Source organism: Hipposideros armiger, unplaced genomic scaffold (genome assembly GCF_001890085.2).
Source record: "Hipposideros armiger isolate ML-2016 unplaced genomic scaffold, ASM189008v1 scaffold_499, whole genome shotgun sequence".
Taxonomy (NCBI): Eukaryota; Metazoa; Chordata; class Mammalia; order Chiroptera; family Hipposideridae; genus Hipposideros; species Hipposideros armiger.
The window spans coordinates 798,680-815,536 of record NW_017731849.1 but is presented as its reverse complement, the minus strand read 5'-3'; the positions used below and the strand labels follow the sequence as shown (position 1 = coordinate 815,536).

At 43.1% G+C, this 16,857-nt stretch overlaps 1 pseudogene; it reads right to left on the bottom strand.

Annotated features, from left to right (window-relative positions):
* Positions 1 to 2,311: 2,311 nt before the first annotated feature.
* LOC109396013 (protein yippee-like 5 pseudogene) lies at positions 2,312 to 2,744 on the bottom strand (annotated as a pseudogene).
* Positions 2,745 to 16,857: the final 14,113 nt, after the last annotated feature.

The window sequence follows — 16,857 nt, the reverse complement described above, 5'->3', positions numbered from 1 at the left end:
GACAAAGAAGTCAGAGAACAGCCCATACTCTGATGTCACAGGCTCTGTCACCACTACATCTTTGAAACTGTACATCCCTATGGACCCGTGAGTGTTTTGTGACTTTCTTTCACTAGGAAGGGTTTCCTCATTTACCTTTTTAAGTTTTCCAGTGCCACAATATGCTGCCATACTTCAAGTTTCTTTGCAAAACCTACATATCCAAAGTCCCCTTCATGGGTGAATGATCCATTCTCTGCCATGAAAGGGAGCCCCAAGTCACATTAGCTAGGTCTTGGACAGTCTGGGCAAAAAGTGTTCATCTAACCCAGATAATTTGTTTCTCTGGATATGTTTTGAAATGTACCTCTCGATATCAAGCTTTAGAATAATAACATTATCTCAAAAGTAATCTATGTAAGCAGGTACTAATGACGAGGCAAGGGTACAAAGTGTTAGGCTCTTCTTCCCACCTATTTGTTTTGAGTAGGTCTGGTTCTTTCCCTAGTGCTCTGTTTGCCTGATCTATGAAACGGGTGTGTAAGCACCATGCCTTCCCACAGGAGAATAACTTTGATGTCAGCAAGCTTCGTTAGCTGCTGTTTGTTTAACCAAAGAGAACACAGGAGAGGTGGAAAGTGTCTTTTAATTATCTGTCTGCCCACATGCCAGGTGTCACTCGCCCAGCTTTCAAACTGAGATTGGCATCAAGGAGACTGGCCAAGCAGGGAAACATGGGACAATGGAAACAAAAGGCAGAAAGGGAGCCCAAAAGAGGCTGCTGAGTAAGGAGACCTTTGGTTTGAGTCTTGTTTTCAGGATGGTGTGATAGAGACACCATGTCCTTGTAGGTTAGGTGGACTCAGGTTCAAGTCCCAGATGAGGGTCTCTGCAAGTTACTGAAATGTCTGAGCCCTAGTTTCAAGATTAAAACAGGGATAATAATACTAATCTTTTACGGTTGTTGTAAGAATTAGAGACATGCACGTAAACCATATGCTGCACTGCACCTATCAAAAACTATTATTTCTGGCACTCTAGGGAAAGAGAGGGTAAAGTTTGATAACTCCTGCTGTGTTCGGGTGGAAGCAAGTAGCCAGTTTTCCCCCCTCTATGCTAGAAGAAACTATGATCTATCAATGAGACTAATAAATAGATTCCCCCCCCCCAACTATTGCTTTATTTATATTACTATGTTTAAGTTACATGAAAAAAACAACCAAGCAGTTCTGCCCCATTTCAGGAAGTTTCCAATCAACACCAATTATGTGGTGACAAATAACTAGGAACGGTGACATCTCTGGGTCAAGACTGACAAGAAAGAATGGGCTAGGGTGCTACGGTTCATCTCCAACAAGAATATGGCATGACGGCCAGCAGAAGCCATACTAACACTGAGCCTTTAGCTCTGGTCACAAATTTGGATCTCTTCTCTGAAGCTAGCAAATCAAGTGAAATAATTGTTTTTTTTTTTTTTAAGTTGTAAAGTGAAGCCCAAATAAGTTTAAAAACCATGCTCTTGAGACATTTTTCTTTCAAAATTTACATAAAATACACTTTTCACTCTAATAGCCCAGATTTTTTTCCTCACATAGCTACCATGTAGCTGCAGATAGACTATTCTGCCTCAAGGTGTAAACATAGGGAAAAAAAATGAATGGCATCTGCATAATGTTCTCTCTACGCACTGCTGTTGGATAGAAAATAGGAAATTAAGAAAAAGAAAGAAAGGTTCCATTTTAGATTCTCACAACCTCTTGTTCCGCAGTTCATGAATCCAACTCTGATACTAAGATGACAGTGTATGTAAGTAGATTTTTTAAAAAAAAGATTTTATTGGGGAATTGGGGGAGGGGATCAGTGCTGGGGAATTGGGGGAAGGGGAACAGACAAGGTGCTGTCCTTTTGTTCTTCAGTCTAGTTGTGGAGGACGCCGCTTTACTGGTCCGTGTTGGTATTATCATTGCGCTCTTCCTGAATGAGGCAGATCCGTTACCGGCCTCTGAATAGCTGCTCACTGCGGCTCTTGGCAGCTCACACTGGCTGCTGGCCGCTCACGGTAGCCTATGGCAGCCCACTGTAGCAGGGGCTGCAGCCTATGCTGTTGCCGGCGACCCACGGCAGCCCAGCTCCAGGTCAAGCTGTTGTTCACCATTTTAGCTGTAGAGGGCAGTGTCACTGACCCTCATGTGGGATCCGAACCAGGGCCCTGCTGCTCAGAGCTGGCGTTCCAAGCCAGCTCTTAACCCAAGTGCCAGTCGGCCGGCCCTGTAAGTAGATTTTTGTTTTCAATGAAGGAGGCCTGAGAAAAGATGGAGTTATCTCTTGTTTTTCAAGAGTTATCAGATGGTACATGCTCCTCAAACCCCTCACTCTCTCGAACTAGAGCGCGTTCCAAGATCACACGGCCTTCCTTAGAACGCTGGCTGTCTTCAGTGGCAAACTCATAGATCCATCCCAGTTTGCTATTACAGTTTTTGCAGCTCACATCTCAAACCATGTGGTGGCCAGTGAGCATGACCCAGTCTTGAACTTCACTGTACTGCAGGTTCACTACCTTGTTAAAAGGAAATGCCTTGCAATGGCGCCTGTGAAGAGAGTGGAGATGAGTTCTGAGTGGTTGGTCAGAATCGTATCACAGTTTGCACAAGAAAATATGTACCACCAATATGATCAAGGAAAATTCTGCCCATTTTTATAGCTGAAGTTCTAAAAACCCCGAGCGGCTGTGAGGTGCATGGCAGCCTGCGATTCTTCGCTCCTCAGCTGGGATAAAGCCCCTTGGGCACCCGAGTCCAGGTTTCTAATAAATAGATTTTGAAGATGAAATTTTGCACCAAAAATTTTGCTTCAAAAAACCCCTTGCTTCCTTCACTTATCAGTTTTGTTTTTAATTTTTGTTTCTGAAACATCTTTCTTGTAAACTCATCCTTGGTTGAAGCTGAGGTTGCTGGAAATGAAATAGAAACTGTGTCAGCCGGATGCGTTTCTCCTCCCATCCCAGCCACACTGCTGATGTGGTCCTATTCTACATGTCCCTTGCTCAGTTTGACATTTACTGTGGACTCAAGCCTGCAGTAGAGCCAGAAAGACCACACGTACACTTATATTTGCCCTCTTTGAGAGCTCCTCGTCCCAGCCTCTAAGAGCCTCTGTTCTGAGGAAACCCTAACATAGTTTAGAAGAGAACATAAAACTTCCTGGATAAGAAAAAAAAGCTGTAAGACCTTTCAGTGAGCCAAGCTGATGTGACCCTGGTCTTGGGGGAGCTAACATAGAAATATAGTCCAGGTTAAAAAAAAAAAAAGACTTTTACAAAGACCAGCAATAGAGAACTCAAATACACAGGAGGATAGTTGAAAAGGAAAGGAGAAAGATGGAGGGTTTGCAATTGGTTTAGCCAAGATATCACTTCATATATTAGCAAGCAAGCTTGGGCATCATACCTAGCCTAAGTCATATTTTCCACCGCTTTCAAATGGGGATAATGAATACCTACCTCCAATGTTTATTATCATGATTAAGTAAGATAATATTGGTAAAGCACCATGTAGATTACCCAGTACTTAACAGGTACTCAGAAATATCAGTTACCACCTCCTTTCCACAAATTCTCTTTCTCACATTGGTGTGTTGGAGTTGGCTCACACTGGAGCTAGGGCCAGTTGTGAGCATCTCTTTTCCACTTCACGTTTCAGGGACATGATGTTAGTAGCTTGCATTTTGCTATGGTGGGAGTATTTACACCATGGAAATTGGCAAATGCTATCAGTCAGGGCTTCCTCATCCACTTCCCTCCCTAGAAAGCTTGCTGTGAAACATTTACCAGCACACCACTGGGTATTGATCAGATATGTTAACATCATTGAGCCTCAGTTTCCTCACCTTTAAATGAAGGAGCACAAACACATTCTACCCATCTCATGGGGAAATTGGTGTCAAATAACATAATGAAAACTAAAAATGACTGAGTGTAGTAATGATTAGTATTAATGTTAACTAGAGAAGGTAATAATAGCATTTTTTTCAGGCAAGGGCTCTCAAGTTCCAGTTTTTCTGGGTACCCCAAGGGTATAAAAGACCATGAAAGTGAACATCTCAAGTGGGATAAGGTCAGCATACTTACCTTCTAACCATGAACACTCAACAAACATATGTGCAGTGGGCCTTATAATAGATGCCAAGGATATAACAGTGGTGAAGATACTGGCTGCCTTCCGGGGGCTTACAGTCCAAGGGGAGACAGGTTAGGAAAGCACAATAATAATTCTAAGTGATTCTGAGTGATAAGTGTTATGACAGGGTTGAGCATAGATTGCTTTAGAATTATGCTGTGGAATTCAGTGACCACCAGGCACATGCAGCTACTGAATACTTGAAATGTGACTAGTCCAAATTGAGATGTGCTGTAAATATAAAACACAACAGATTAGGAAGATCTAGTATTAAAAAAGTAAGCTATCTCACAAATAATTACATTATATTACTTACATGTCAGAATATTACTATTTTGGATATATTGGGCAAAATAAAATATATTCTTGAAATTAGTGTGGCCAATTTCTTTTTAGTTTTTTAAATGCAACTACTACAAACTTTAAAATTATATATATGTAGCTCACATTATATTTATATTGGCCATTTGTATTGGCCAGTCTCTGGAGAAATGTCTATTTAAATCCCTTGCCCATTTTTAAATTATTTGTCTTTTTTGTTGTTAAGTTTTAAGTGTTCGTTACTATTCTGGATACTAGACTCTTATAAGATACATGATTTGAAAATATTTCTCCCAATCTGTGTCTTTTCACTTTCTCAATAGCATCCTTTTCAAGATTGCTTTGGCTATTTTTCTCCAAGGTTGTTTTGGCTATTCTGGGTCTTTTGCATTTCATACAAATTTTAGGATCAACTTGTCCTTTTCTGCAAAAAAAAAGGTAGTTGAAACTTTTATAGGGATTGCATTGAATCTTTATATCAATTTGGGGAATATCACCATCTTAAAAATATTAAGTCTTCACATCCATGATGATTTACTTAGGCCTTCTTTAATTTCTTTCTGCAGTGTCTTGCAGCTTTAAGTGTACACAAAAATTTGGCTAAATTTTTTCCCTAAGAATTTTGTTTTATTGACACAGTTGTAAATGGGACTGTCACACTGGAATGACAGTGATTTCATCAGGACTTGCTTTGACTGCCCCTTTCCCTGGTATCTCTGTTAAACTGTCTGCCTGTGTTGGTATCACACTGAGCTTAGGCTCCTCTAATTGCTGCTGGCTGCTGGCTGTATTGTTTTAGATTCTGTGCTGGATATTAACTTGCTCCCCAGTCTGATCCAATTAAATTCAGGCCCTTTGCAGAGGTAGTTTATGAGCTCAGTCTTCGAAGTTTGTTTTGACCCTTGGAAGGCTCTCCTTAGCTGTATCTTTCCCTGATTCTTTTTTGGTAAACTAGGTGATTAATGGTTTAACTTCTTAACTTCCAGTGGAGCTACCAGCTCCCTCTTAACTGCTTACCACCAAAACCTCCATTGTTTTTGAGAGTGATCTTAGGCTTGAACTTTCTCACACACTGTTTCAGATAAAGTTAGTTTCTCTGGCAAGAGCTTTGGAACTTTCTGATCTTATCGATGGCCTCTCACTCTGGGCCGAATCTCTGAGCCCCTGCTCTGGAACTGAAACCAGTGGCATTCTTCTCTTGGAATGACACTCTGCTTCACAAGCAGGACACTGGATGGGGCCGTGGGGGGTGTGATCATCTCTGGCCTTTTCAGTTTGCTTCTCCCAGGATGGAATCTCTGGTTAGGGCCCTATTATTTTCAGCCTGCCACATCGGAGGCCAAGCCTGTGCCCCTATAAATATGGGATCGGTGGAGGAAGGGAATCCCTTATTTTTATGGTCATACTCATGAGGAATTTAACTTCAGCATCTTAGGGCTGGGTGGGAGAGGAGAGGATGAGAAATGCTCCTAGTCTGCCACTCCTGGGGAGTTACTTTTTTTTCATGATGAGAAACTGAGAGGAGAAGGAGCCTTGTGTTTTTGGTTGTACCCACCCAGATGGGAGCTTCAGCCTTTAAAGAGATATGAATGAGGAAAGAAGGAAGGAGCAGTGGTGGCTCAAGGACTGCAGATCTGTGGTTATTACGGAGATTTAGTAGGTTTTCTTGGATAAATATTTCTTCATTTTTTATATGCCCTTAGGACAATTTCTAGAGGTTTTAAATGGTTGTTTTTATATAATTTCTACCCATTGGAGTTATTTCTTGTGGAGTGAGTTCACAGACTCCCCGTGTTGCCATTCTGGAAATGGAAGTAATAGTGATTTTGTCTTTAAAAAAACAAAACCCAAAAACTATAAAGGGAAAAATTTATTGGTTTTTACTATATTAAAACAAAAAGGGTTTGTTCAAGAGTGGTTGGCCTATGAAAAGTTACCTGGTGACTACTAAGTGGCATACTGAGATAAAATATTAAGTATATTGATAAAAACCGCACATTGTGAACAGATATAGATCTCGAGTATATGAGAGTTCCTGTAAATTTGCTAGACAATGATGGGCAACTTCACAGCAAAATGGGCAATGGATGTGAATAAGCAGTTCACAGAAGGAGGAAAGCTCTTGTAGCTAATAAGTTCATGGAGAGGCTCAGATTCCATTTTACTCTCAACGTTATGCAACATTTAAATTGTATGTCATCAAATGCTGATGAAAATGGGGAAACAGGAAGCCTCATGTTCTCTTGGTGAGAGTGTAAGCTTTTGGAGAGCAATTTGGCGGTGTTTAGTGAAATTAAGTATGCGTTTAGCCTATGGCCCAGAAAATTCCATGCTTGAGTAAATACTTTATAAAACCTTTCATAAAGTAACAAGGGGAAAGTGACGCATGGTAGCATTGTTATTAATGTTTGTCAGAGCTAAGATTGGAACCATCCTAAAGGTTCATCCACAGAGATTAGATGAATACAATGTAGTATATGTACATTATCAAATACAGTGCATCAATGAAAGAAAAACTAGATCTACATTTATCAAAAAGGGATACTTCACAGATGTATTATTGAGTCTAAAAAGTAAAAGTCAAAATGCTTAGCACAAGCAATTGATTTAGAACATAAAATAATACTTTATGTTGTTCATTATTACACAGATGTGTGAATAAAAGTATGAGTGGTGGAATGATATACATTAAACACATGAACGTGAGTGTGTATAGAGGGAGGGGAGATGGCAAATGGCAATGGGGGTGGGAGGTGAAGGTGACAAAAAAAATGCATACAATTAAATTGAAACAAGACTATGTAGGTAGTGTTGTCCATAATGCATTGCAAACTAGGAGTATTGGTCCTATCAACCTCATTCTATGTTCCTGAGATTCTCATAATATTAATGATGATAAAGTATGATAAAGCCCCAAAATTAGGAAGATTAACATTCAACATGGACTTTACAAATTCCCACAAAAAATTTTAGTTTCAATTACTTTTGAAAAAAATTAGGCATAAATTACTATTATAAAAATTATTATTTGTTTAAACTGGCCAGCAGCTCAGTCAGGTAGAGACCAACTGGGAGGGTAGACTTTACGAAGGAAATATTTCAGCAAGGCAAGGTGTCAAGACTCATAGGGATTTTACACAGAAAATGGGAATAAAAAGTTCCTGGACAAAATCTGTAAGTCCTGAAATGTGATCCAAATGATGCCATCTGCTCGTAAAATCATGGAGAGGCTGTTGGAACTTTCCAGCACTGTGTTGGACTGTTTTCACAAGTTGCCTAGGCAAAATTCTGTGGCACCAGATCATCAGGAGAGTTTCCAAGGAAAGAAGGCCGCTGGGATGTTTTCACTCTCTTTGTCTTATTTCTGCACAGCAATTCCCACAGTAAAGGAAATGAGGATTTGCCCTTCCGGAATGCCAGTCTAAACCATACTTCCCTCTACTGAACTAACCCCTGGAATGCCTCTTCCTTATTACCCCACCTATCCAGTTCATAATCATTCTTCAAATCTCATCTCAAATCCAAGGGAGAGTGGGATGAGGAAGGGTGTTGGATACAAACCCGGGTTCATATCTAGACTTAGCTACTTGTTAGCTGCGTGAGCATGGGCATAGTTTTAAATCTCACTGTGCTGCAATTTCTACAATGGGGGAAAATAACACCTAACTCTCAAGTGGTGAGAATGAAAGAACTAGAGCAGATGCTTACATCAATATTCATACCTGTGTCCCCTTTATGAGCCTTGACTACTCTTGTCCCTATTGATCTCTCCCTTCTTGGAACTTTCCCAACACCAGTCGGGGCAACGCAGTAACTTCCTGTCTTCTTTGTAATCTCATTGCATGGTGTAAGTCTGATCTCACCAGGAAGATGTTGCCATGAACTTTCTTTTCCTCTTCAGACCTTGCCTTGGCTTCTCCCCATCTTCTCCCTCCCAGACTAAAGACCTGGCACTTCACAGACCCTTGCAGACATCCTGCCTAACGTGCTCCCAGCTTTTTTAGAGGCCTCCAGGAAAACATCTCCGTCAGGTGCAAACGATCTGAATGGGTGGGCAGGAAAGTTTATTACCAGGAAGTGAAGCAAAATGTTACTGTTGGCCAAACAATTGCAGCTTACAGGACAGTGCCAAGGATTTCTGTGTATGCCGAGTCACCTCCTAGTTCTTACAGAGCCAACCTCACATGGGCAACCAGAGGCCTTTTCCAATGTGGCCTCTTTTCCCCTCCTCCGTGGGCCCCTCCCAACCTTTTCTTCCACTTTTAGTCTGCAGGGCATCCAGAGGAGCACTTTGTGGGCCTCTGCGCCTTGGAAATCACTAGGCTCCAACTAGAAGACTCTCCAGGGCCTCCCTGGGTGTAGCTGAAACAGGCTTTAAGTCCTCAAATTCTTTGGAGGGGGGCACTTCAGAGCAATAAGCAAACAATATTTCTTCTGTCAATGTAAAATTATGCTCAGCGAATAACTTCATTGCCTTACTCTGCTGACAAAGCCTCTGTTTCACTATTGCCTTAAGATGAAAATACCTCTCATTTATTGACTACTTAAGCATAAGAGATATACACGCTTACCTCTATTTTACAGATGAGGAAACGGAGGCACACGGAGTTTGACTAACTTCCTCAAGGTCTCTATCTATTGCTTGGTCAAATCTACTGTACCACCACCACCCAATAGTTAAATAAGGTGAGAGGAAAAAAGTTCCCGCCCTGTCTCATAAGTCTTAATTTATGGAAATACTTCCCCAGCAGTCGCTCAGACTTCCCAGTGGTGAGCTGGGTGAGATGGGCGTCTCATTCTCCATCTAATCCCCTACAGAAGATTTGATGGGGTTAGGGCTCTGCCCGGAAGGACCCTTCTCCAGGCTTCCCCTGGCCTTCCATGCTCAGTGGGGAGCCCAGGAATCTTAGTAGGCGAGATAAGCCTTTCCATAATGGCACTTCTCAAAGTTTCTTCATAACCAGGGGGACAGATATCAACCTGAGAAGGCAGGATCACATAACTACAAGGGGTATTAAGAAAAACTCACCTTGTCAGAAGGAAGAGTGACAGAGGAGGACGTACTATGAAGGTAGCCTGTGTGCATTCTTTGGGAACAAATCCAAAACAACGCTTATCAGCATAGGAGCCTGTCGGTTTTTTACCACAGTACCAGGAATCGATAAGAACTGAGAGTGACCTGCGTTACACTTAAAATATCTCACTGGTAATCAGCGATAGGAAAAAAAAAAAAAAAGTCTACAAATCCTCATCAGAAAAGGGTGAAACAAAACTGAATGAAATATTTGCAGCCACAGAAAGGCTACTCTCATCTGTCTGTATGTTTTTAAAGGGGACCCAGTGAGGGGAAACCAGGTCCTTTGTTTCACCCTCTACAAATAGAGCAGTGACTCAACTTCTGTTTATTCTGCTGCCACCAAGGGAGGTGGACAATTTATTTTTCCTATGAGAAATCTAAAGTAGATAATCATTTATTTTCTCCAGATAACAAGGCAACACTCACAGGCAAAAAGGATTTTCCTTTTCTTGTTCATGTGAGTTGAGAATTTCACAAAGGCCTGTAATAATATACCAAATGACAAAAATAGGTCAGTTTCATCACACTGTTCCTAATCAGGAAAAAAAAAATTAACTGGAAAAGGAGGGTGTTGATAGTTAAATTTCACATCAAATTCTTAAGGCATATGGATGATTTCATGGCTATATAACAAGCCCATCCCCCCAACATTCACTGGGAAAAGAGATGCTTTCTATTTTGGGGGTGCAGGAAGCCGAGTGCCCTGTTTTTTGTGAATGCACATGGAGTACCCTTTCAGCTCCTTTTCCATGTTGCAGTGGTCCCCAGGAAGGCAATCACTCGGCCAGCTGCGGAGTGACCAACTGCCAAGGTTCTTGGGCCAAAGAACTTTACCCCTTTTAATGTAATACAACTTTCTTTTTTTTTTTTAAAGATTTTTTTATTGGGGAATTGGGGGGATGGGAACAGCGCTGGGGAATTAGGGGGAGGGGAACAGACAAGTTGCTGTTGTTGTTTTTTGTTGTTGTTGTTCTTCAGTCTAGTTGTGGAGGACGCCGCTTCACTGGCCCAAGTTGGCACCATCATTGCGCTCTTCCCAGCAGAGGCAGATCAGTCGCCGGCTTCTGGACGGCTGCCCACCGCAGCTGCTGGCCACTCACGCTGGCTGCTGGCTACATATGGTAGCCCATGGCAACCCACTGCCACAGGGGCTGCAGCCTATGCCATCGTTGGCGACTCACGGCAGCCCAGCTCCAGGCTGAGCTGTTGTTCAGCATCTTAGCTGTAGAGGGCAGTGCCACTGGCCCTCATATGTGGGATCCGAACTGAGACCCTCTGGCGTCCCAAGCCAGCTCCCAACCATCGCGCCCCTCAGCTGGCCCTAATACAACTTTCTATGACGGGCTTACAACCTTTAAAGGAACCTAAAGTAATTATATTCTGGCTTTAATATAGAGGCCATTTGTTCCACACATTTAAATCAATCCAGTTATGTTTCAATTTGCACAGTTAATATTTGCTGAGTGGCTACTATGAACAAAGCACTATATACAGGCTTAAGAATAGCTGTTCTCACTCACGGAGGGAAAATTAGAAGACCCGGGGAGCTTTTCTCTTCTTTTTTTTTAAAAAAAAGCTTTGTTGCGGTTCAATTCACAAATTCATAAAATTTACCCATTTTAAGTGTACAATTCAATGATTTATCATAAATTTGCAGAACAGTATGAACATTGTCACAATCCAATTTTAGAATATTTTCATCACCTCGGGAGCTTTGAAAAAATAGTGATGCCCAGGCCTCACCCACACCAATGTATTCAGGCATTTTGGAGTGATTTAGGCATCTTTCCAAGTAGTTGTGAAATGCAGCCTGTTGAGAAAGACTACTGTGGAGGACATGAACATAGGTAGTACCTAGTTCCTGCTCTTAGGGACCTTACAGCCTACAGCTATCTCACCTTTGGCAGTGTTGGCATTTTGAGCTGGATAATTTTCTTGGGAAGGGCTCGTTGTCTTATGTATTGTAGGATGATTAGCAGCATCCTTAGCCTTTACCCACTAGATGTTAGTAGCAACCCTCCTTCCCAGATCAGATACCTTCAGACATTGCCATATGTCCTCGGGGGGAAAAACCCAGTTAAAAACCACTGGTCTACAGAGGTGATAAGACATGATTACAAATAAATTGAAAACTTGACAGAGACATAAGGATACCATGAGAGATACAAAAATAAGGAAGGCTATACCAGTTTAAAGAAGAAGAGCTTGTGTGTCAGTGTGGTATAGTGTCAAGTTGGTGGGCTTTGATGCAACCAATGTTTAGACTGATATCTTGGCTCTGCCATTGGCTGGCTTTATGATCTTGGATAAGATAAATTATATGAACCTGTTTTTTTCATAGTAACCATTCAGCATATGTAAGTTAGTATTATCTGCAAAATGAAGATAATGATATCTTGGCAGGGGGAATAGAGGTAATATGACAAGTATTGGCACACAGCAGGCACTTGATATAGCCTTACATTGACTGAGCAGTTACTCTGCCAGGCATTGTGGTAAATGCATTGCATAATATCCCATTTCATCCTCACTACAATCCTATTTAATAGATACAATTACAATATTATTCCCATTTTACACATAAGGATTAGTCTAAGCTGAGACTTAGAGAAGTTAAGAAACTTACCCAGGTCTTAGAGCTCAGTAGAGAGAGAGATTCAAAAGGCAAATTGGTCTGACTTGAAAGCCAGGGCACTTGAGAATTATGCTATATGACAATGCTTCTTAAACTTGCTTATCATAAAGACCGCTTGGCACATTATTAAAAATGAACATCTTAGGATTCAGAAGTTCTGGGATATGATAGTGAGTCTGTATTTTCTACAAGCATCACAGATGATTCCTATGATCAGCCAAGTTTGGGGATGCTTGTTATGTGTGGTACTTCTCATAAATACTAAATAGATGTTAAATAAAAAACAAGCTAGCTAAAAATTCTGGTTTGAAAAATTGGAAAAATGTGTAGGATTTTGATAAAAATAATAAGAAGGGGGCAGGCCAAGTGGTGTGTTAGTTAAGAGTTGGCTTGGGACGCCAGCTCTGAGCAGCAGGGCCCTGGTTTGGATCCCACATGAGGGCCATTGACAATGCCCTCTACAGCTAAGATGGTGAACAACAGCTCGACCTGGAGTTGGGCTGCCGTGAGTCACCGGTGACAGCATAGGCTGCAGCCCCTCTTGCAGTGGGCTGCCATAAGCTACTGTGTGTGTCTGGCAGCCAGCGTGAGCGGCTGGCAGCTGGTGGGAGCTGCCAAGAGCTGCCGTGAGCAGCCATCCAGAGGCCGGCGACCAATCTGCCTCACCCAGGAAGAGTGCAATGATCACAATACCAACATGGGCCAGTGAAGCAATGTCCTCCACAACTAGACTGAAGAAAAAAAGGATAGCAACTTGTCTGTTCCCCTTTCCCTGATTCCCCAGCGCTGTTCCCCTCCCTCAATTCCTCCCAATAAAAAATCTTAAAAAAAATAAATAAATGATAAGGAGGAAAGAGCATGAACAAAAGTAAGAGGCTTAAATGTATGGGTATGCTTGGGTGTATGCAGTAACAAGAGGTAACATTTATTTTGCACTTAATGGGGAACAGGCACTATCCTAAGCATATTACATATATCATCTTATTTGATCTTCACAAACAACTTTGTGAGACAGATACCATGATTTTCTCATTTACAGATGAAGTGAAGTCAAAGAAGTGAAGTAACTTGCGTAAGATCTCATAGATAGCAAGTGGTCAAGCCAGGATTTGAAACCAGACCCCACCCTCATAACAATCAAACTGAAGTACCTGAGACTCAGTGCGTGTATGAAACGCCAACACGGCCACTCACAGCTACAGGGATGAGATTGAAACTGGGCTTTATCTATTACCAAATCTTCATTTTTCTACTACATCACAATTGTCTCACTCCAAATTGTGGGGTGCTTTGAATGCTGTACATTCCTAATTACTTTAAAAATATTTGTTTATTATCATTCATTTAACAAATAGTCACAGAGTGTGTACATTGGGCCAGAGCCCCAGAACTACAGAGAAATAAGGCGTGGTTGTGTCCTGGGAGAGCACAATCTTGTGTGGAAACAGACACATAAACAATTAATTTTACCAGTGTAAAAAACAGTCTAGAAAATAGGAGGAACTAAATTCTGCCCAAGGGAGCAGGAACTTGAAGAATAAGCCCAGGAAACATGCTGGGGCAGAGTCAATGCTTAATTCTTCACAATAGGGCACAGGTGAGAGCAGAATCAAAAGAGCATTTTTTTTAAAAAAGATTTTATTGGGAAATTAGGGGAGGGGAACAGTGCTGGGGAATCGGGGGAAGGGGAACAGACAAGTTGCTGTTGCTTTGTTCTTCAGTCTAGTTGTGGAGGACGTTGTTTCATTGGCCCATGTTGGTATTATCATTGCGCTCTTCCCGGGCGAGGCAGATCAGTCGCCGGCTTCTAGACGGCTGCTCACTGCGGCTGCTGGCTGCTCACGCTGGCTGCTGGCTACACACGGTAGCCCATGGCAACCCACTGCCACAGGGGCTGCAGCCTACGCCGTCGCCGGCGACTCACGGCAGCCCAGCTCCAGGTTGAGCTGTTGTTCAGCATCTTAGCTGTAGAGGGCAGTGTCACTGGCCCTCACATGTGGGATCCGAACCGGGGCCCACTGGCATCCCAACCCAGTTCTTAACCAACACGCCACTCGGCCAGCCCAAAAGAGCATTTTAAGATTTGTTGATGAGGGGGCCGGCCGAGTGGCTCAGTTGGTTAAGAGCTTGCTCAAGAGTGAAAGCTCTGAGCAACAGTGGTTCTATTCCCGGCCTGAGCTGAGCTGCCAACAGGCGGCAGGATGGCTCAGCTAAAAAAGAAACCAAAAAACAAAAAAGATTACTTGATGAGGGAAAGTCCAAGATGGCAGAGTAGATAAAAACTGTGCCTGCTTTCTTCTGTGAACACATTAAAATTACAACTAAATTGGCTGGCCGAGTGGCACGTTGGTTAGGAGTTGGCTTGGGACACCAGCTCTGAGCAGCAGGGCCCCGGTTTGGATTCCACATAAGGGCCAGTGATGCTGTGCCCTCTACAGCTAAGATGGTGAACAACAGCTTGACCTGGAGGAGCTGGGCGACGGCATAGGCTGCAGTCGGGCTGGCTGGTAGTTGGCGTGAGCATTCGTGAGCTGCTGTGAGCCACTGTGCAATGGCCGGTGAGCGACTGCCTCACCCAGGAAGAGTGCAATGATAAAACCAACATGGGCCAGTGAAGCGACGTTCTCCACAACTAGACTGAAGAAGAAAAGGATAGCAACTTGTCTGTTCCCCTTCCCCAATTCCCCAATAATAAAATCTTTAAAGAAAAAAAAATTGCAACTAAATTATAGAACAATCAACCTGGAGAACCATCTGAATCTGGCTGAACAGAAGTTTTATAATTAAGGATATAAAGAAGAAGTCATGTCAAAACTGGTAGGACGTGTGGAGACACAAAATGGGCTGGTCCTAAATTTCTGTGTGGTAGTTGAGAATCAGGAGGGGTATCTCAGCCATGGAGATTCCCCCTAAGTGAGAGACCCCAGCCCCACACTGGCCTCCCCAGCCCAGAGTACTGCTGCTGGGAAGAGAAACTCCCACAACATCGGGCTGTGAAAAACAGTGGGGATTCTGGCCATTCAGGTGGGACAGAAGGCTGTGGGAAACCCAGATGTCCTCTTAAACGGCCCACACACAGGCTCACTCACTCACAGGCACTTACCTTGGGCTCCAGCGAAGGGGCAGAAACTTGGGGGGGGGGCATCGGAGGCATATGGAGGGCAGGCTGGGGTGTGGCTTTGGTGTGAGGGCTGAAAGACAGTCAGCATTTTCCCTATAAAGGGTGGTCTCCTTCCCTGCAGCCAGCAGGTATTCACCATCTTTCCTGTATTGAGCCCTCCCCCTCCAGCCAAATCTAAATTTGATTGGCCTGGTGAACTCTGCTGCTTCACCCTACTGACTCCCTGAGATCCTGCCTTACCCAACTCGCCCAACACCAGAGGAACTTTCTCCCAGAGCAGCCAACCCTGTATGCATTGCACTCTTTCTTGACAAAATTATTGGAGTCCTCAGGACCCAGCCAGGGAGCAGCTGGCCTCAGTGTGCTCTAAGACTTTTGCTGAGTAGTTCCAGGCTTGGCATTGGCACCAAAACAGGGTTTACATTAATCTGTTGACCACAATTCTTTCCACTCTAGTAACTCCCTGAGACCCTGTCTCACCCAACTCATGTACCAAATGAGGCTTTATCAGGAGCTGAACCCTAAGGGAGCAGACAGGAGGCAGCAGGCCTCCAGGTGTCCTGGCTTTTTATGGAGCTACTCCAGGCCTGGTATTGGTGACAGCTGTCCTCAGTTAGCAACGTGGCCTCTCCCATGTGCCTCCAGGGTCAGCAAAGAAGCAAAGAATTGTAGATCGCTTTGTAGCTCTTACCAGGTAGTCCCAGGCCAGTCACAGGTAGTGGGTGATGGAGGCCTGCATTGGAGCCCCTCACCAGGGGCCTCAGTACAAACATACTTGGAGATTGGCTTCAGACCACAGCAGAGCATTGCCCAAATAGCCCCTCAAATAGCACACACAATGGGTGGTCTCAACAGGCACCAGAGCCCACTAGAATAAATCCTACTCAGTGAGGCGAGCCTCTCACACAGCAGCCTGTAAGCCGTGGACGTGGCCAAACCCTACAGACAATCAGCCTGAGGGTCAATTCCAGCCAGTGATGTGCCAATAGCAATCAAGAGTCAACTATAACAGGAGGGCACACACAACATACCAGGAGGTAAGCAACATACCAGAGACAGCATTCAAAACAATGGTTATAAGGATGTTCAAGGAACTTAATGAGAACATCAACAAAGAGATTGCAAGCATAAAAAACAAAACAAAACATAGAAACCATGAAAAAAAGAACCACTCAGAAGTGAAGAATACAATAACTGAAATGAAGAATGCAGAAGGAATCACCAGCAGACTAGATGAAACAGAGGATCAAATCAGTGATTTGGAAAATAAGGTAGCAGGAAACACTCAATTGGAACAGCAAGAAGAAAAAAGAATAATAATAATTGAAAAAATGAAGATAGTTTAAGAGACCTCTGGGACAACAGCACGTATAACAGCATTTGCATCATAGGGATACCAGAAGGAGAAGGGAGAAAGCAAGGGATTGAGAACCTATTTGAAGAAATAGTGACTGGGGCCGGCCGAGTGGCGCGATGGTTAAGAACTCGCTTGGGACGCCAGAGGGCCCCGGTTCGGATCCCACATATGAGGGCCAGTGACACTGCCCTC